The sequence below is a fragment of the Diadema setosum genome, chromosome 7 (genome assembly GCF_964275005.1).
Source record: "Diadema setosum chromosome 7, eeDiaSeto1, whole genome shotgun sequence".
Classification (NCBI taxonomy): Eukaryota; Metazoa; Echinodermata; class Echinoidea; order Diadematoida; family Diadematidae; genus Diadema; species Diadema setosum.
The window spans coordinates 14,041,832-14,064,258 of record NC_092691.1 but is presented as its reverse complement, the minus strand read 5'-3'; the positions used below and the strand labels follow the sequence as shown (position 1 = coordinate 14,064,258).

The 22,427-nt window shown below is 40.2% G+C and overlaps 1 protein-coding gene and 1 pseudogene across 1 annotated transcript in view; both read left to right on the top strand.

The window, feature by feature from the left end:
* Window positions 1-22,427, top strand: part of LOC140230890 (uncharacterized) — a 297,769-nt gene that overhangs the window by 199,759 nt on the left and 75,583 nt on the right. The gene's annotated exons all lie outside the window — the stretch shown is intronic.
* LOC140230514 (uncharacterized) lies at window positions 1,698-8,987 on the top strand (annotated as a pseudogene).

The window sequence follows — 22,427 nt, the reverse complement described above, 5'->3', positions numbered from 1 at the left end:
GAATTCCAGAATTTTGGTCCAGAAAAGGAGAATAAAGATTTTGCAAAAGCCGTCCTAGTCAAAGGCAAATGATATTCATGGGATTGACGGGTTGGATATGCATGAACAGATTCATTCTTTAAAAACATAGAATCAAACACAAGGGGGAGAGAATGGTTGGTGAGTTTATACATGAATTGTCCTAATTGCAAACGATAAAGGTCATAAATGTTCAAAATATTATTTTCGTGAAATAAATTATTAGTATGACTTCTCCACGATTCGTGACAAATGATACGCAGAGCTTTTTTCTGTAATAATAATAATATTCTTTCTGTGTAAGTAGAAAAAGTGTTTCCCCATGCGAGTATCCCATAGTTTAAGTAGGGTAGTATCAAAGTAGAATATAACATAAAAAGTACATTTGGGAGAAGATAAACTTTAACTTTGTTTATAATACCTATATTCCTTGAAATAACACGACATACAGAATCAATATGCAATCCCCAGGTAAGTTTATTGTCCAGAATCAAACCTAAAAATTTAATGGAAGAGACTTCTTCTATGACCGTGTCTTCCAGAAAAACATTTCTTAGTAAATTTTCCAGCGAATTACTGAGCAGCATACATTTAGTTTTTTTTTTGCAAATTTATTGACAGTTTATTCGCTCTAATCCAATGGAGTAACTTCATTAATTAAGAAAGAGAGGATGTTTGAAGAATTTGACATATCATTGACATAGAGAATAAATAAAAGGGGACCTAGTAAACTTCCTTGAGGAACACCACAGTTAACATTTTGCATAGTCGATGCGTGACCGTTGATAAATACAAATTGTTTTCGATTAGAAAGGTAACTCTTGAACCACTCCAAGGCCTTTCCCCTGATACCATAATGTGATAATTTGTGAAGCAGTATGTTGTGGTCTATGGTATCGAAGGCCTTGGAGAGGTCCAGGAAGACTCCAATGGTATGATGAAATGTATCTATCGCTTTTGAAACCCTGTCAAGGAAGGTAAGGATTGCATGAGATGTGCAATGCTTTTGCTGAAATCCGAATTGATGATCAGAAATAATGTTATGAGTGTCTGACAATTTCAAAAGCCTGGTGTAAACAACCCTTTCTAACATTTTCGAAACGGAGGTTAGCAGGGATATTGGTCTATAATTGGAGACATCTTCCCTTTCCCCCATTTTATGGACAGGAATTACTTTCAAGACTTTCATAGCCTCAGGGATAACACCATTACTTATAGACAAATTAAATACATGTACAAGTGGATCAACGATATAATCAGTAATACTTTTTAAAAGGACATTATCAATGCCGTCATAACCAGAGCTTTTTTTTTTTTTTTAAATTCTGAACTAAATCTAATAATTCATTTCTGTGCAAAGGCATGAAAAACAATGAGCTAGGATTGGGGACTTCTAAATAATCTTGAAAATTCAGATGAGTATATGGAATATTTTTGGCAAGATTACTTCCTATTTGTGAAAAATACTGATTAAAATATCAACTATTGAGAAAACATCATCAACAAATAAATCACTGACCGTATTTGATTGATGTTATATGGGGTTTGTCCTTATTTTTATTGATAGCCATATTAATAACTTTCCAAGTATTTTGAATATCGTGACATTAGTATTGTTCTCATTTTCTTTATTTTCATTTTTTACTTTGTTTTTGTTTTTTTGCCACTCCAGATGTCCCTTTTCTATGAGAGATGCAGTAGGCATACAGTCATCATTCTGCTGGGGTGAAGCCAAAGCCATGTGGGAAAGAGCAGTGTTGTCTGTGTGCTCTTTGCAATAGAAAATCCACCAGGTATTGCCACATTAGTGGTATGGACTCACAAGATCTTGGGAGTATAATACATGAAAAATATGAACATGTCAGGGACACAGATTGTATTTGTAATGCCTGTGGACAGAAATTTAGTGCTAAATCAAAGGATTCCTCATACACCCCCCAGAAAAATCGAAAAAACAGAAAGAAAAGATGCCTGCATACAGTATTGTCAAGTGTATCAAAATGTGATAGTGTGGCTACAGTCGAGGCGTCAAATATTTCTTTAGAAGAGTTCAATTCTGCTTTTTCTGTAACTTTTGAAGTACTTCCAGAGTGCATTCTATTTTGTTAAAAGCATCGGGCCCAAATGTCAAATTATCAGGTATCAAAGAATTTCAAGTGTGCTGTGTGTAGTTATGTTGTTAAATCCTCACAAAAGAAATACAGCTTGCATGACAATGAAAGCATAGATAGAAGCCAACTGAAAATAATCAATATTAATTTTGTAGAGAGTGAAAGGGATGTTATATGTAAGCAGTGCTACAAATTTTCATTTTCTGGACGTGTCGTATCTGAGGTGAATATAGAAAACATGGAGAGTGTGATAACAGTAGATGAGGACGAATTATTGGGTTCAAACACAGTTTTGGAAAAGATATGTAACATACATTTAAAAGAAAACTGTACTGACATTTTCTAATTGTCTGATAATTCTAATCTACATTTTTTGATGCCTACAACTGGCAAGAGAGGATTCTAAAACCCAGGATAAGCCTGTAATGATTTTTTGAAAAAAAATGAAAACGAGCAAGCCAAGGAACGATCCACACAATTTGTCATACGTCACAGGTGCCACCCTCCGACTTTAGCAAAACGAACTACACATGTCAATTTACTGATGAAATCTCACATGAAGTACTGCAAAAACTGTTATTTGATAAAATTGCATTATGGAGCTGAAATAAACATGTTAAACAATATTAATTAATTTTTAAAAGGAATCTCTTCAAAAGCTTTTTATTTAGATAAAATTTGTGGGGAATATCCCAGATATGCAAAATGAAATTGGCATCATTGTCCGAACGTGCTGCCCATAGAAAACTGTGTGTAAGTAATGCTGCACTAACTATACTATGCATTGATGATTAGCGATAATGGTTCAACAGTTCAAACTTATCTAACGAAGATGAGGACTGAGTGATAGTCAATGGCAATCACGGTTAACGCCTAGTTAGAAGAAAAGGGCACCCAGTACACATAGACTCTAGACTAGAACTAGGACTAGTACTAGTGAGCAGTCAAGGACCGAGTAGATTCTAACGTTACGTGGCAGTTCAAGTCTTGATGAGTAGGCCCCTACACTCACTCGCCGCCCCGTCGACAGCTGTACGTGAACAGCGCTAATAGGCACAGCGTAAACGTTATAGTATACATGCCCCTGCTGCCAGAACTTGAAGAAAGTCCAGACGAAAGTCCAGACTCCAAGGTCTAGCGTTGCCATTAGATCTAGGCCCTTATGCTGCAGGCCCTGTTGTTTCTGTGCTGAATTTTGCAGGTAAGGTATCTGCTTTATGGATTTTCAATGTTTTTGTAGTCGAGATAAATCTCATGGTGGTCGTATTAACACCAAGGACTAGATCTAGATCTAGTTTAGTTTTAGTAGGACCCATACCTCGGAAGAGTGGCCTGACCATGTAGATACTAACAGTGCCGCCGCTTCGCGATCCAAGCGCTGGTGTAGGTATAGTGCTAGCGTACTTCCATATCCATGTAGATATCTCAAAATTCACTTACGACTGTAACCAAATTGCACCAAAATCACAGGAAATACTTTATGACTCATGTCCACTTGCTCACACTAACTGGAATCAAATCGCAAGTCGGGAAGCGTAAGTGAAGTTGTCGACTTTCCTGTCGTCGCTAAAAATAATCTGCTCTGTACGACTAAACAAGAGTGATCGCGGCATAGGCCCTACCTGCCTGCGTACGCACAGACTGAAGTTAGCCATGTAATATGATGAGACAAATCTTTTCAAGTAATCGGGAGCAAAAAATCAATTTATAAATTATTTGAGCTAAGTCGAATGAAAAATATAGTTCGTAAATCACACAAATCGCCAAAATCATGACATTTTTTAGTTTAGTTCCCGCGTAAATTCCCCGTTCGCAAAGTATTAGTCGGCTAACTTCAGTTCTAGATTGTGCATGTGAAAGTGAGTTTTTTTTTGAGTGACGACTTGAAAGTCGGCGTCAATATTGATACTTCTCGATTATTGATTTCGTTCAAATATAAGACAGTATTTTGAAATATGCTTAGAAGTATATCCTGTAATTTTGGTGCGATTTGGTTCAGCGAAATTTGAGACAACTGCATGAATAGGACAGTACACAAGTGCCGTCTGCTAGCTAAATTGGGCCTAAGCGTCGTCTGCTACTCGGTACGATTTAACGCACGCGTATGCGAGAGCTTGTAATTAGTGATATAGTTGGCACCTGTGATGGCACGACATCCGGGCTCATCAGCTCATTAGCATAATTCTCACCCAAAAAGTTCAATTTTTAACATGAAATTACGGGCTAAATCGTAATGAAATTTTGATTCTGTGTAAAGAACAACATATAAAAAAATAAAAAAACGGTACAATGCCCTTTTAAGCAGATTTGTATGTGGGCTAAAACTGATTGTGCATTTTTGCTGACAAATGCATACGACGTCTTTCACTTAGAACTGGAAAAATCTTTCACTGTGGATTCCGATGCATATCGTGATTCATTTAGAACATGTCCCTGGTTAATGACCAAAATTCTAAGTACTTTCGGAAATCTGTTTTCAATTCATAGGACATCAAAAAAGAAGGGAGTGTTATTCTGTGTAAAAAGCATCACACCTGATCAACTCATAACTAGCCTTCACAATGCACACTCAAATTTGAGATATTTAATGAAGAAAGGGGATGATAAATTTGAAGATATATATGTTAGTGAAGAGAGTGTAGAAGCTGTTCATGAAGAAGGTTCTTTACGTTTACTTTTGTGTAATGGGAGTAGGCAACTTAGGAGTCAGACTAAGGTCATAAATGATATTTTTGTGTCCAATCCACTAGCAGTTGCTGATTTTAATCTTGTAGATGCTGTATCATCATTTGATCCCATCATTCGGAATATCATTAGTTTGCTTACAGCAAATACAGAAGAAATGCAATTTTTCAAACAGTCTTCCGTTTGTCTTACCAAAGACTTTATATCATTTTCAAATGAAAGTACATTGCATGGAATGCAAAGAAGAATCCGAAGAATTGTTCTAGTTTTCCTATTGCAGTGTGCAATAACTGACTCATGTACTTATCCCTTCCATGTAATTATGACCAATGTTATAAGAGAATGTCACATTCCTCAAAGCTACTAAGAATAATGAATAGGTTAGGATTGTCTTGCTCAGAAAGCACCCTTGATAGATTTTTACAACATTTAAAAGATGTCAGAGATATAAAGGGATGTTTATCAACCCTGAACGATGATTCTTTCACACATGTAACCATTGATAATATTGATGTTCTCGCGTCACATGCTGCTGTGACTGCAGACCAAGTACGTAGCTGGAATGGTACCTCAATCATGGCTCAGCAACCAAAACCCTGTAGTGAAACTTTACACGGTTCTTTTGAAAGGCTGGACAATCCCACTACCAGCTCTGCCGTATCCATTCAAAGAACGAGAAAACCTTCTGCTCGAAAAAAGATTAAACTGTCTTTAATACCCTCTTGACGTTCCGACCAAAGACTATTTCCAACCAACTCAATACAAGACCTATATCCGACCACAAATTTCTTTGGAGACCGTTACTCTTTCTGATAAGGAAAAAGAGGTGATATGTGCACATAATGATGACATATTTCTCTATGTTTTAGAGAGATATTTAGCGACAAGAAGTGAATATTCGTCTATAACATTGTTGCCAAATTTCAAATGCAGGCTGCTCCTAGATAGTGAAAATACCACCACTGAAAAATCCCTGTTTTCATATCTGTATGTGTTAGACGAACCAGCCGATTCCAAACAAACTTTGCAAAGTTCAGTTCAACTGTTGTATGATCTTTTCCAGATCACAGAACAGGTCAATCATTTGGTTGTTACAGGTGATGGAGCAATTTTTAAGATCTTGCTTAACATCAAACGTGAATACGGTGCAACCCTAGATTGGATGATCCCATATATTGGAGATTGGCATCTGCTAAAGAATTACCAAGAGGTTCTGATGAAAATATTTTGGGATGGGGGAATGAAGGATCTGGCAAAAGTTACACACAAGAACATGACATTGAATAGCCTTTCAAGTTGTTCAAATTTCAAACGCACCCATCAATTCATTGTCCAAGTTCATGAGGCATTGTTTATGTTCCAATTTCAGTGTTTCCTTAATTACAGAGATAGCAAAACAAATGCTTTTTCAAATGAAGCTTTTCTAGAAGAAGTTAAATCTGTAATACTCTCACTTAAAGTTCATGATAATACTTTTGATACCAGTGCATTTGGTGAACTTCAAAATCAGTTTCAGAAGTCAGAAATTTATGGATCAATGAAGGAAGAGTTCATGTCATTCTGCACCGATATGTCTGAACAACTACACACTTTCAAATTCTGGAACAACTTTGCTCACAGGGACTGCATGTCCTACATCCAATTTTACATTGCTGTATGCTCTGGCAACTGGGAGTTGAGAAATGCTGCTTTGAAAGAGATGGTCCCATTATTTCATGCTTGTGATAGGCAAAATTATTCAAAGATGATACCAATCCATTTAAGTGTGATGGCAGCTTTACCGAGCATGTTCTTGTACACTTCAAAAATGGCGCCTTTGTTTCTAGTATAAGAGGGATCAATTTTTCATCTGTTGCATTAGATGAGGCCCATGAAATGCTCATAAACAAAGAATGTAAAACAGCCCTTTCAAGAAGTCTACCTAAAAACATGGACAAGATTGCTGGTACAATACAGTACCAAGCAAGGTTGATAACCAATTTTGTAGAACAGCTAGACGTATCTAATCCTTCAACATCCATACTTTACCAAGATCTTTCACAGTCGGTAATTAAGTCTGAATGTTCTAATGTGAAATTATACCTCTGTAAGCTTGTTGAGACTTCTATGATTTTGCCAGATCAGGAACCAGGCTTATACCATGTATTTACTAGAGTTCCTTCTTCCAAGACCAAGAAAGCATTTTACTTTCATACAGAAAGATAGGACAGGATGCTTACACCTATTTCTGTAAATTTCAAATACTTCAGGAGAGTAGTGTAGAAAAGCCAGTTTTAAGGAAACATAACTTGAAAACATTTGCCAAACCCAGAGTTACTCGCAGAAAGATTTCAAGTAATCAGAAAGAAATTAGGACTGTAACTCTTTGTTGCAAACGCTTGATTGCTTCCTCTCAAGAACAAAAACAACCAGTTAGTACACTTTGTCAGTTTATTAAAAACCGAGAGCAATATGTGATCGTGATAATCTACCCCAGAAAGGTGCCAAATATGTGATATATGACATTTTTGATAAACGTTATGGAAGCAAGTATGAAGTAGTATCTGGTCGTCCAACCATTACTCAACAGGGAGCGTGTCTTGTGGCTGAAGGTATGAATTTAATTTATACATCACCACTGAAGCACTTTAAGAGATTTAGTGAATATGCATGTTTTATTGTTGATATTTGGGTTGTGACCCGTTTCAGAAGAGGTTTCAAAGATGTAAGAATTCTGTTTGATCAGGTGGATACACAAGGTATGTCACCAAAAGGAATTGAACGGTCAAGAAGGGATAAAGACGATGAAGATTCTGACACAGCAGTGAGCGAGATAGATGATGATACATTACTTCCACCAAATTGGTCAAAATTTTTACATGTTCACAAGAACAAGCATGCTCTTATTAGATACCTGTCAAGAATCATTGTGGACCTTGTGAAAGGTAAGCTGCAAGATGAGCAGATTTTTATAACATCTGGGGGGGGGGGGGTTTCATGTTGGCCTACACTCCACACCAGGGTGGTCAGGTGTTGCTGTTACTAGTAAGGGGGTCGAATATCATTCACTCATTCATAACCATGAAGAGAGTGACACACAAATATTATTACATGTGTATGACACTGCTTGTACACATGTACTGATATATTCTGTTGATAGAGATGTTGGGATGATTAGTCTGACTTTGGACTTTTCAGATAAGTTTGTCTGTATACAGTATAATGCTAAAGTTTGGGAGGAAAGATTTCTCAACGTAAATGTTTTGCAAGATGCTATAAGAGCTGATTCTGATTTGTCTGCTTTGATTTCTAGTAATGTTGATGTTTTGAAATGTATTCAAATGTTGTACATATGTTCTGGGTGTGATTTTGTTATACTTTGCCCATTTAGGCAAAAGTAAGTTCATGACTATGTTTTTCCAGTATGCATCATTTATTTCAGGAGAAGCTACTGGCAACTTAGCATGTAGCATTATTTACAATAACAGTGAAATGGATCTTCTCTCGTTCTACAGACTTATACTTTGTGTTTATTTTAAGGCAAACAGGCCTTGCCTCCATAATTTTGACTCACCACTTCAATTATTCTCAAGTGTTAGTGGGGATACAGCCATGGAACAGCATGAAAATGCATTGAATAAAGTTAGGCAGGCTACATGGCTAGGATCATTATGAAGATGAGTTACTTCCCTCAAATACTGCTCTTCAGTACCATTGGCTAAGGTCATGTTGGGTTTCTACCATATGGAGTTTAAGTACTACCCCCCAATTTCAATATCCTGATTTGGCATCACATGGTTATATTGTGGGATATGACAATGACGTCCCAGTTATAGATATTAAGTGGGATTCAGAAGAAAATATGACTGCAATTCGTAATAATGTAGCCTATTTGACAAGGGGATATTCCTGTAAAAAGAATAAATGTATTAATAAAAGATGTAAATGCAAAAAAGAGGGTAAATTGTGTGGTCCAGGTTGTAGATGCAGTGAATGTGCCAATGTGCATACATCAGAAAAATCACAAATACAAGCATCTGTTAAACCAATAGAGCTTTCCAGTGATAGTGACTCTTCGGAAGGGGAAGAAGATATCACTCTTCTGATGAAGGCCCTGAAGAAGTTGAAGGTACTGCTGAGCAGGGCTTTGAACTTGAAGACGATGCAATCTCTTCCTCTGATGATGAATTATGAGACTCCAAATCAGGCAAATCAGGTGAAGAATTACTGTAACAAATCTGAGCTTTACGTGTGAATATTGTTATTTCTTTGATGATGTACAAGCTTTGTACAAGTGTACGTGTACATTGTATGAAGACAGGTCTCTCCTATGTGCATATTGTAGATAAATAGAAGTTTCCCTCTTTTGATTAATGCAGGAGTCCTAATCATTTTGAGGAATGTGTTCTCAGGTATTCTTTATCATAATCCATGTCTTTTGTGTTTAGTTTGAAAATTATAATCATTATTCCTCTGTTGTTGTTGTTTTTTTTTTCCTGTATTACACATGACCCATTTCCACATTGGTTTGCATAATGGATGTTATTACCTGCTTAGGAGTCTTATAATTCATCATCAGAGGAAGAGATTGCATCATCTTCAAGTTCAAAGCAGTACCTTCATCAAAACTGTATCTTCTGATGAAGATTGTCTAGGTACAACAGAATACAAAGAAGTGGGACTAGAAGGATTATCTCATATTACATGATTTTGTTATGCACTTTTTTGAATTTATATATTTATGTATTTTTATTTTTCTCTTCTGTTTTATTTTTTTTTGATAAGTTCCGCATTATTCTGATTATTTTACGAGTATGACTTCTCTGATGCTTAACAACACTTTCACTTTGCATCAGACAGTTTTTGGTGTACATGGCATATGTTTGTACATTTTTCTCCCAATAAGTATACTTCATAATGTAGTATGTACACATTCGAAATGTTGATGCAGCTGCCATTTTATGGGAATTCATATTCATGTGTGTGAAACCTTGGCAATGGAAAGAGATACTTGCCTTCATGGTATTTAAGGGTAAATATACACCTTTGAACATGCAGTTTGTATTGTTGATAATATATGTTTTGTTTCCAATAAGTATATTTATACCCCCGCCACACATAGTGTGAAGGGGGTATATAGGAATCACCGTGATGTTGGTCGGGCGGGCGGTCATTCGGTCGGTCTGTCGCAAAATATTGCGTCGCGAACTCCTACAGTTTTGAAGCAATTTAAATGAAACTTGGGGTAAATGATGATATTGAGGTATAGATGTGCAAGACTTGTTTTTTGTGCTTGTCGGACAATGCGTTGCCATGGTAACCGTAATTTTACCAAAAGCTTTTGGATTGAATAACTGCCATAGTATTTAAGCAATCAATTTCAAAATTGGTATCTATGATGATCTATAGGTTTAGTTATGCAAGACACTCTTTGTGTTTGTACTTGACAAAGCATTGCCATGGTAACTGCATGTTTTCTTCGAAATCTTGTGGAGTGAACAACTTCCACAGTTTTGAAGCAATTGAAATCAAATGTGGTAGGCATTATGGCCTTGAGGCATAGATGTGGAACACATAAATTTTGTGTTTGTCGGACAAAGCGTTGCCATGGTAACCATAATTTTACCAAAACCTTGTGGATTGAATGACTTCCACATCAAGCAATTAAGGTCAAATTTAGTATGTATGATGATCGGGAGGTGTAGTTATGTAAGACACCAATGTGTTAATATAAGAAAAATGTGTTGCCATGGTAACCGCTCATTTTTGTATCAAATTGAACCATTTGATCTATGAAGGTGAAATTTGGTGTGTATGATGCTCTTTAAGTGTAGTTTTGTAAAATGTCCTTTGTATTTGTATCGGACAATGCGTTGCAATGGTTACCGCATTTTATTTGTTAATCCTGTGGAGTGAACTTCTTCCACAGTTTTCAAGCAATTGAAACCAAATTTGGTAGGCATTATGGCCCTGAGGTATAGATGTGGAACACATAATTTTTGTGTTTGTCACACAAACCGTTGCCATGGTAACCACAATTTTACTAAAACCTTGCAGATCGAATAACTTTTCCGTCATTCAAGCAATTAAAGTCAAATTTAGTATGTATCATGATCTAGTTTTGCAAGACACCAATGTGTTAGTTTAAGGAAAATGTGTTGCCATGGTAACCACTCATTTTTGTATCAAAATAAACCATTCAAGCTATGAATTTGGTGTGTATGATGGTCTTTAAGTGTAGTGATGCTGGGGGAAAGCATGTTTCCATTTGCTGTAAGTTTTATACTCAGTGTAAACTCTGTAATTGTACAGTAAACTAAAATTATTCTGTTTCCAATTCGACAAGTGCACAAACTTGGTATTAACGTCATTGCCCTCATGACATCACATACTATAAAGCAACCCTAGGGGCGGGGGTATTAATCACCGTCAGTGATGATTGTAGTTAATATGTATGTACACCTTTAAATTGTTGATGCAGCTGCCAGTTTATGTGAATTCATATTCATGTGTGTGAAACCTTGGATTGTGACCAGTAGTTACTTGCCTTCAAAGTACTTAAGTGCATTTCTTCACCTACAAAACATTCTTGCAGTTTACTCTGTTGTTGAAGGTTACATTTTTTTTTATACATGTTTTATTTTGTTTCCAGTAAGTACACTTCATATATACCCGTTGTGTACATGTACATCTTCAAATTGCTTATGCAGCTGCCAGTTTATGTGAACTTCTATACATGTGTGTCAAACCTTAGCGATGTGAATGCTAGTAGATACTGCCTTTAGAGTACTCAAGGGCATATGTACACCCTCAAACGTTCATGCACTTTGGATTATCAATGAAGTTATCTCTATCATTTGAGTGAAACCTTTGCCAAAAGTGTAGATGGCATGTAATTTACATTGTATTACCATACAAAATTGTGGTATTCTAGCTGTATTTTATTCATTTAGAAAACATTCATGCAATATTCACAACTCTTTTATGATTGTGCAACATCGGTATAGCTTGTTTATTGCCAGTGTGAAAACTTTCCAACAAATTATAAAGTGGAATAACACAAATCTGCTGGATACAGTGTAGACCAAAAGAATTATTTTTTGAAATGTTCACTATGCATCATTGTTGTAATCAAGACAGTCTGTTCCTACTCACAAGACTAATGACAGTTGTATCCTTTCATATTGTAGGTCTCTGACATGTGACTTGGTCGGGGACTAAGACCCCGGGGAAAAAAATGGTCTAAACTGCACTTGACTATAATGCAAAACAGCAGATAAACCTGTAGAATGCAGCTCCTACTTTTGGTAACATATCTATTTTAGTCATGTGCTGTGTGATACATTGCCATGAAGATTGATGTACATGTATACCTTGAAACAACTTGTTCTATCAACTCCTATGTGTAATAAATATATAATGACATAAATGGTATCTCGGGGTACCAAATAAAAATCAGCCATTTTGTTGAATTATTATTTTTTTTTTTTTAAAGGTTGTACTCTGGGTGCCAAAAAGAGGAAATATGACCGGCGACAACGGTTTCAGGCAAAAGTCGGGAATTTTGAAAATTCATTTTTTCACTGAATCACATTGCCCATTTCCTAAGCTTTGCATTGATATAAAACAATTCTATTCTTCGGCACCATAAGTGGGCAAAGAAAGAGAAATGAAATGCACTTTTTAAGTTGTTAGCCTGACAAATTTGCGAGAAAACAGGCTTTGAAGATTCACCTCTTTCTCAAAGACAATGTCCGAGCGGCGATGCGAGGGGAGAATCACCCATCCGTACGATGGTGCCAATCGATGTTAAGCCCCGCCTCTAGCAACCACATCGCCTTCTGATTGGCTCACTGAGAGAGTCAAATTTCCCGGGCACTTTCCTCGGAGCTCAGCGTATGGAGCCGAAAAACAATGCGTTTCGCTCGGGTTTGTTTACCAGTACGTCTTTGAAGATGGCGAATACGATAAGTGCACGTATGGTGTACATGTACATGTGTATGGTGCACGCATTACGCAATGGCATCCACACGTCATGACTGTGTGCATGTAACAGGAGTGCTGGCGAATCCACACATTATTTTACAAATCGCGTTTTCGTTGTGGTTGATTTGTCTTTAACATTGGCGACCCTTTTGAAGGCAGAAAATTGCTAGTGCTGGCAAGGGTCACGCTTCCTGTTTGTTTTGCTTTTACAAGACATGCATACATATATGTTGCTTTGTTCGGTGGTGCTAGTTAAATTAAAACAAACAAACAAACAAACAAACACGACTCGTTAGTTTGGTGCGATCTTGACGTGTAGTATTTGAATATAATTGGTCACAATAGTGACCGCTCCTTTCCTCTTATCTACCTTCCATTGAGTCAGTCTGCTGTCATAGTTTTTACTCCATGTACAAGTAGACAAATTTGAGAATATTTAGTTTTCTTTTCACACGATTATGTCATGCTACATGATTTTTGTTTCACTTCTGTTGTCGAACATTGCGGTAGAATGGTTTAATTGGATAGAAAGCCAAACGAAGAGCACGCACTACAGAGCGAGCGTATATAAACCACAGTAAAGCAAGAACAATGGAGCATGTAATCGTGCACGCGTGGACAAAGCATTCCTCAAACGCTGCAACTGGTGTCTCCGAAAGCCGAATTATGTAAATGTATGCGACGCACCAGCCAATCGCATGCGAGACCCTGCGCCGTAGCAACACTGGGGATATTGGTGCGGCGTCCAAAAGAAGCTCGAAACTGACGAGTGCGATCCAACATAGGGTGCTTAAAATTCCATTTTCGATAGGAAAAATTTAGTCTTATGCTATGAAATTTAGTGTAGATGTAGAAAACATATCAAAGATTCGATTTCTGCAAAAAACCTAAATCGACAAAAATAATGGTCAAAATCTTTGTAACCTGCCTAGGGGGGAATTTGCTCTTGCGACTTTTGCCTGAAACCGTTGTCGCGGGTCACAAATTATTTTGGTGCTGCGGAGCTAGCGCATGCTAGCCACTGCACTGCACTGCACTAAAGCACACGCTAGTGGTATCGCAGCTTCCATGCACGCATAGTATAAAGGCGGTATCACACCTGTCCGGGCAAGCTCCGCGGGCTTGTGGCGAGGAGGTAGTTTAAAGCATGTAGAAGATTTTCCGCGGGCGGACAAGAATGTTTGCAATTTTTGCACTTGTTTCTTACTTACTAGACGCGTGCCACTTAGCTTCTACTTGCGTGCGTTCCGTGTGACTCGCGTGAGAGCTTTGAAACCGATCCATTTTCTGTTACGAGCGACTTACGGGGATTGCGAAGTACCTGCTTTGGAGTTGCCTGTGAGGTGCTACCGGTAAGGGTTTCCTACTTGTGTTCTGCGCGTACCTCTACGGGCAACTCCCGTGACTCTTCGGGAACAAGTTTTGAGCATGCTCAAGGCCTTGTCATACCGTATCTGGGGAAGTTTTGCGGCTTGACTTGCGGGGAAACAAATTTGCTACCCGGAGCTTTCCGCAGTTGGCCCGAACTTGACAGTACCTAGCACTTATCTCTTAGTTGCCCGAAGGTGCGCACGCTAGTCCAATTTTCCCGCAGCAAAGTTTTGAGCATGACCAAAACTATTTCCGGATGAGTCGTGAGGATTGCCCGAAGAGTTCCACGCAGAACACCAGTAGGAGGGCCGTAGCCGCCGCAATTCACAGGCATTTGACCCACTTGAAGTAGGTAAGTTGCCCGCTGATCTATGCCTATGTGAAGGGAGTGCGTGCCATTTGTGGGCTAATTCTCTTCTTTGTCCTCTGTCCTCTGTGGCGTCGAGGACTACCTGGTCCCTTTCGGACAGGACTTCATCCACCGAATGGACTTCAGCAGCAATTTGATGCATTTGCTGTGAATCTTCCGGGCTTTGTGGCTGTCCATCCACTGGACGTTCTCTGCCCTTGTGCACTTTCCGTCTACGGGGCATCTTCACTTCTTGAAAGCTAGTTGACAAATGATTGTTTGCCCATCCACTCGAACCAGCCTATTGTTCAGGCTAGCACTCACCTCGCAGGCGACTAGTACGCAGATAACACGCAGTTGTGGCGCAGGTACTTCGCAGAGCCCGTATGTCGCCCGTAACTGACATAAAAGAAGCTATCACGAAGCTATCACGTGACACCCACGCTCCTAACATGCAGTTCAACGGAATACACGCAAGAAGGACTTAGGTATCACGCGTTTATCATGTAATACCCACGCCAAACTCGCCCTAAACCTTGTCCGGCCGCAGAAATTCTGCGTGCTGAAAAATCCCCATACGCAATAAGCCCGCTTAGCTGGTGTGACAGGGCCTTTTTTGGCAGCGGGTAAATAGAGCCAGCGTGCGCACCTCCGGGTGACTACTTTTGAGATACATGCTGGGTACTGTCATGTGCGGGTCATGTGCGGGGACCTCCGGATAGCAAAAATGTTCTTCGGAAGTCGCACGCAAGGCTGGTGTGACACGGCCTTAACATGCAGTGGCATGGGAATGCTATGTACACACACACACAGTGCATGCATTTTTCTCTGGCTGTCCTCGAGTGGATGTGAGGTGGCGCTACACAACGCGGTTACCTGGGGTATGGTACCCCAGGGTAACGCGTGATGCATCATATGGGGATGTATATACATTTATAAAGAAAAAAAAACAACTTGATTGTGCTCCTTTCTCTGTTGTTATTGATGAAAAAAAAAAGGTACGGTACAATCTTTTTTGATATAACTGTGTTCTTAAATGGGAGTGAACGGTATAACTAGAAACAGTGCGGATCCAGAGGGGGGTGCACCTAGCGCCCCCTTTTTATTTCTTTTTTAACAAAAACGAAAAAGAAAAAGAGATAAAAATCAAAAGTAGCACTAAAATATTCTAGGTAGTGTATTTGAGTGGATGCTGAGGATGCTTTGAATTGAAGGATAATAATCTGAATGATTGATGGCAAAATGAAACTGAGAATCGTATAGCACTTCGAGTCCAAGAAATTAGAAGGGGAACAAAAGCAAACCAAACGAACATACAAATTACAAGAACAAGGGAAGCAAATTGAAGGGGGTGGGGGAAGACATCGAAGAAAGAGGGGGGGGGGGGAAAGAGAGAGGGAGGTCCAGCAACAGGCAGTAATTACCGTCCATGTCCAGACACAACGACTGATCATGTCAAGTACCCTGGGCTGGGGTCGCTCATAACACACATGAACAATGGCAGCGAGAGCACACGTCAATTTCTATACGTGGGACAGTACTATATTTTCGTACAAAAAAATAGGTTTTGATTCCCTTGTTTCAGCAGCTATATTTGAAAAACTGCATGAGGTTTGTTTTCATTTATAGATTTACAATCATGATATTCATGCTTATAATATTTATGCTTATATCATTGAGCATAGGGCATTTTTTTATGGCGTAATCGATGATCACAATGCTTAATTAATCACGTCATTTGTGGTAAATGGCCGACTGACAGCGTACGTTTTACGAGATTCGGTGCCGAGAAAAACAAAATGACATCCCGACAATTTCAGCTGGCTGCTGACCCATCTACAAATCATCAATATACACTTTTAGGTATCATCTTAAAGCTGAATAAATTTTCTTTTACATGATATAACTTTCGTTGTGCCCTACACTGAAATAAGAAGACTTTTAGAGGAATTTTAGAAGAATATCTGAACCCATTATTTCCAGAACGTCGGCAATTAACTAGCCACGGATGTGATGATTTTTCATGTCGTTCTTGAAAAAATAACAAGCATGCATGAAAGTTTTAACCTTTACCTATCAAATAAAAAAAAAATTATGTGAAAACGTAATTCAGTGACCAAGATATGAGCATGTCAAAACGACTCTGCAATCGCGCTCTCCCATGACCTGCGGGGTCAAGTTAAGGTCACGCGTGCGAGGACTTGGATGTTCTAGACGGGTTTTTTTGGGCTTGCCAACTGACTGGGCTTCTCTTCATCGCACACAGTGTCCCTTCCAGTAGTTGGCATTCATTGGTTGAGCTTCAAATTTGTGTAGTAATGAGCCATGTGCTGTGAAACATACGTGTTTACATTTACGCAGTGTACTATCTGTTCAACTTCTTCAAGGACAGGTTAGTAGTATCATACCTGTTCTACCGTATTTCGTGGACAAATTGTGGATCACATTGTCATTGCCTTGTCATTTTTATGCTTGGAAGTAATGGATTACTTGTATTGCGGAATATCTAATGCCATGGAAGTTTGACCAGTTCAACAAGTCATACGATTGATGTCGTTTGACTCATGTCAATGACAACGTTTCAACGTGGGAATTGCGTGGACTAGAAATAGAATTTCTAACTGAAACATGTGGAATGTTGTGATTGAAAGCCGTCTTACTATTCTTGGAGTTGGATCTTCTTTTACTTTTTTAAGTTTTAGTTAGAGCACTTTAAGTGCGCTAGACCCTATATATAACTAACGTTACACATTTTTGAAGGCATACTCGTGAAATAGGCCCCGCCACCACACTGCAGACCTACTAACTGTTTCTATTAGTGTTACTACCTTACTACAAAATATTAGTAGATTCTGCTACTAGATCTAAAGTTAGTGTGTACTGCATGCTGCACTGTAGGGCCTACTACTATAAATTAAAGAATTCTGCAGGTTTCAGGTGGATTCATATGAGGACATTTTGAAGCCAAAGATGAGAGTTGATCAAGCATGGAATTAAATTTTCATACTGAAGTTACCTGCAAGTGGTGGTACAAGGTATCTACAAATTGTAGGTATCCTGCTCTAGTCAAGCTAGCAAAGATTGTGTTGGTCGTGTAACATAGCAATGCTGACTGCGAGAGAAACAAAACTGTGTTCCATTCGAGCCAATCTACAAAAGTCCTAGGGAATTTGATGACCTACTTGTGTAATCCTTGTTCTTTGTAATCTTGGTAAGATTGTTCTTACATCATTAATGTAGTACATAAATGAATACACAATCGCAAAATAATGCTGATATGCAATAACAGATAAAAATAGTCGATAAATGATGTTAAAGTAGACCTACAGTGTACATTTACAACCCTTGACATGATAATGAAGGTAAATTTGCTGTAAACAGTGTAGGAAAATTATCTTTTTACATGTTAAAAATGCAAAAAGTCCCTTGCGTGGGAGGGGGGACACCACCCTCCCACATTCTCCCCCCGCTCGGGCGCTTTGCGCCCTCAGACAACCGTGCTGCGCGCTGTCGCATTTTAGATTCTGATTTTTTTTTTCTCAGAGGTTGGCAGGTATGTATATGCATGTACTGACTGGCAGTGATTATCTAGGGAATTTGGGGGGGGGGTCAAAGGTCAAGGTCAACTCCTCAAAATGTCACTTCTTCCCTCATATTTATGCAATGCCTGCAGGATTTTTCTTGAAACTTGCAATATACATGTATTACCCAATAGATACTCTGTGAGAAGTTTCTTGCCAAAAGGTCAAAGGTCAAGTGCAAGTGCTAAATTTCACTTTTTCCTCCACATCTCAAAAATAACTCAAGGTATCATGATGAAACTTATTACATACTTATGCATGTTCTACCTAACAGTGATTCTCTGTGGAACTTTAATGTCAAACATCAAGGTTCAAAGGCCAGGTTTAAATACTAATGTTTTACCATTTGATACTGAAATTACACTTTTTCTCCATACCTTGTAAATTACTTGATGCATAAACTTCTAAAAGGGTCAGAAGTCAAGTAAAAATCCACAAATCCCCAGATACCTGCACTCTGACTCCAATTAAATCTAGTTCAAGGAAAGTGAACACTCTGCACATTTGTGACAAACCTGTCATTCTAATATTTTTCCAATTATCCAGTAGTTGGATGGGAGTCCGCTCCGCTGTCTTTAGGCCCACAGTACACTCTTGCATGCATGCAAGCGGCGTGTCTTGACGGGCAGTCTAGCTGCTTTTCCCCAACTCAAGCGTCAAGTGACCGAGGTCATTACTTGGTTGGGAGGCCTCGCTGTAGATGCGTTTATGGCCATTTAAGCCCTGTTCTCAGACTTATTCTCTATGTTTGTTGTTCTACTGTGTGTGTATGGTATTCTTTTTGTTTCTTCCTTACAGGCTTAGAAAAAAGAGGGGGTTTTCGGCAGGGAGGCCAGTTTGCTGACAAGATGGTTCAAAATTGCTCCAAATGCCACAAGTTTCTGCCCCTTTGGGACGACCATTCCCTGTACTCCCAAATAAACCTGTATTCTGTGTGCTCTCTCTGGGACTATCTCCAGTGGAACAAACTGTGCAAAAATTTGGACAGGGCGAGGCTTGCTGTGCCTAAGCAGAGCCTCCTGATTTATGTTGGGAGTCAGGTTCAGTGTCTGATTCTATTTAGTCTTGCTGTCCAAGTCCTGCTAAAGGCTCCTCCTCATACAGGCTCTGGTGACGGTGAGCCCTTCGATCTCTGTGCATCCTCCTCTGAGTCAGATTCGGAGGGTCAGCGAGGTTGGCTTGGCAGCTGGACGGAACCTCCCTCTGGAATCTCGGGAGCAAGTGCTCCAGCCTCAGGTGGCCATGCCCCGCGGCTTTATGCGCCATCCACACAAGACCCCTGTTCAGGCCCCATCCCACCTCTGGTTCCGTGGGTCTCAAGGGTTTCCCTTCAGTCCACCTGTCCTCAGGCTCCCAGGAGCTTTGCCCTGCGACGGAAATCTTACACGCTGTAGGCATGGAGGTTTCATCCCAACGACTGGAGCTCATACCTCAGCCTAGTCGGCCATCCGTGGCCCTGGGTCAATTGAGCAAGTGGCTTCAAGTGGCGGCTTATCCCCTCATAGTTCTCATGCCTCCTGTTCTCAGGCCCAGGCTGGCAAGGATCAGGTGCCTCCTGAGGAGACACCCACCTAGGAAGAGCTTGCGGCAGGTCTCCAACCAAGTAGCCTTGCTCCACCGGGCAGCTCAGATCATTGGATTGTCCTTCCCAGCCAATCTCCTAGCTCATAATGTCGAACAAGCAAGAAGCAGTATCGCTCCTCCCATGGATGTGGTCAGGACTTGGGATGTCTCCCGTGATCGGGATGCGGCATTGCCAGCCATGGGGATCATTCCATCCACCCGTCCCCAGGCTCTTACTGATATTCTACAGCCCATGAAAATGATCGGGGAAGTTTTAGAACCTGCCGCTATGCTTGTACTCCAGGGCCAGTCCTGGGCCTGTCACAAAATCCCCCTATTTGAAGACTACCAATTCCAATATGAGGATATTGCAAAGTACTTGGCTCCAGAGTCCCCTTCCCCCAAAATGCTCCAAGTGGCCAAATGCAAACTCCACGGTAATGTGCTATGGTCCAAGTCTTTCGTGTACATTGATCACAAATGTACCAAGGTAGCAGAGCTATCATGAACCTTGATGTGCGTGGCTGCCTATGGCAGTGTATCGGTTGGTCTTCTCCCCAGGGCTGATGAGCTCCATGTCACACCAGAAAACAGACAAACACCACAAGGCAAAGACGAGCCATGGTGCTCTAGGCCATGGGGTTTGCCAGCAGAGATGCAGAACTCATCAGCTGTTCCATCCCACATGAGGGTTCCTATTTCTTTGTTGGGCAGGCGATTTGCGTGTTTAATGAAGAATGCGCCTACAGGAAATGCGCTGATTACACCTCCACTAGATTCCTACAAGCCCGTTCAACTCGTGCACGAGGTGTGGGCCATGGCAGTTTACCAGCAGGCCTCCTCAACAGCAGGTATTCAGTACCACACCAGGGCCCACCCTCTATCAATGGTCAGAGGTCATGCTCATGCCCTTGGGGCTTCAGGCCCCAGCACCAAAGTGGGGATTCGCTCTTTCAGGAGTGCCCTGAAGAGTGGAAAGAATTTGATGCACTCCCCCGAACGTTGGGGCAGGGGACACCATTTGAGGTCGTCTACAGGTCTCCTTTCCATTTTGGGCCTGCATCACCATAAGCAGCTCTTCCTCACTTGGAAGGATCCGTTCTCTCCAGGTTCTAAGAACACTGTTCCGAGTTGCCAGGTACGGGCCATTTAAGCTGCGGGCTTGGACGCGCTATCTTCGTCGGTCCCAGTCTCAAAACACCAGGGAGATCAGCGCTTCTTGGACCCTGTTCATGGGGGTCCCCCTAGAAGACATTCTTTGGGCTGTCTTCTAGACATCTGGCAACATCTTCATCTCGTTCTACCTTCTAGATGTACCCAGTTCAGTGTCAGATTTCTCCAGGTCTGCTCTGTTGGTGGCGGCTTCAGGGTTCAGCATTCCATCCCAACGTTGAGTTTGCTCCACCCATTCTGTGTTGGTCTAGCATGATTTATTGGAAGCAGACAGATTTTTTTTTACTGATGTAGATCAGCAGAATCAGAACTGATTCTCTTATTTTAAACAAGACTGTAGTGACATTTTCTAATTGTCTTATAATTCTTATCTTCATTTTTTGATGCACACAACTGGAAAGAGAGGATTCTAAAACCCAGGATAAGCCAGTAATGATTTAAAAAAAAATTAAAAACGAGCAAACCATGGAACGATCTACACAATTTGGCGCATGTCACAGGTGCGCAACTCCGACTTTAGCAAGACAAACTACACATGTCAATTTACTGATGAAATGTCACACAAAGTACTGCAAAAGCTGCAAAGTACTGCAAATGGACACCATGACCCCAGCTCTCAAAGCTACCCCTCACCACAAGTTTCCAATGCTCTCAGGTAAGAGTCTGCAAGAATGCTTGGAAGGTGAACTTGCAATACTCAGGTGAGCGCTAGACCCCCGGGTCTCTTGTTGCCTCCTCAATTTCTCCTGGAATCTGCCCAACCACTGTTAGTCTTGAAGGTGCTGCTCGACACACTCCTCAAGAGACAGCAGCTAGATTTTCAGGCAGGTCCTGGGTTGTTTTTTTTTTGTAAAGTTTTTGTTGAAAAAACAAATGAAGTACAAGCAGTGTTATTGTAGATCTCACTTACCTCTAAGATACAGGCCAACAGTAGCATTGTTGATACCTCACCAATCATGGTAATTCTTGAAAATCGGCTGGTGCCTAGTGGGGGACTGCCCAGAAATTGGTAGGTCATCAGTAGGTCACAGCCTAGAGCTTCTGCATAGAAAATCCCATAATTTTGCTGAATTGTGACTTTAAGGCTGCGTTTATCTAACTTGAGAGAGAGAATCACGTTTCCAAACGCGTTTGGAACGGTGTTTGTAAACGTGGTTTGAAACGCGATTCTCGATGAGCCACGTTTATCTAACCATCATACAATCGTGATTCCAGTGGTGTCACTGCGCAGCTGCTTTGCGCCGTTTGACCCGGGAAATAAAGGTCAACTGCAACCACAAAACATGCCTCCTCAGTCACACACAAATAATGGGTAGAGAGTACAACCGGAAACAGCTGGGATTTGACCTTGAGATATAAACGCATTTCAAAACGGCATTGCGTTTATCTACTCACAGATCAGCGATCGTGGTCTCAAACGCATTTCAAAACGGCGTTCCTAAACGCGTCTGAAAACACGGTTGCGTTTATCTAACCCCTGAAAATGTCTCAAATGCGTTTAGGATCGTGATTCTGCCTCAGAAAATTTTTAGATAAACGCAGCCTAAGATGGCCAGCAACTGAAAGGAAATAGACGTAGCACCACCCCAGCATTTGTCAGACTTTAAGCCT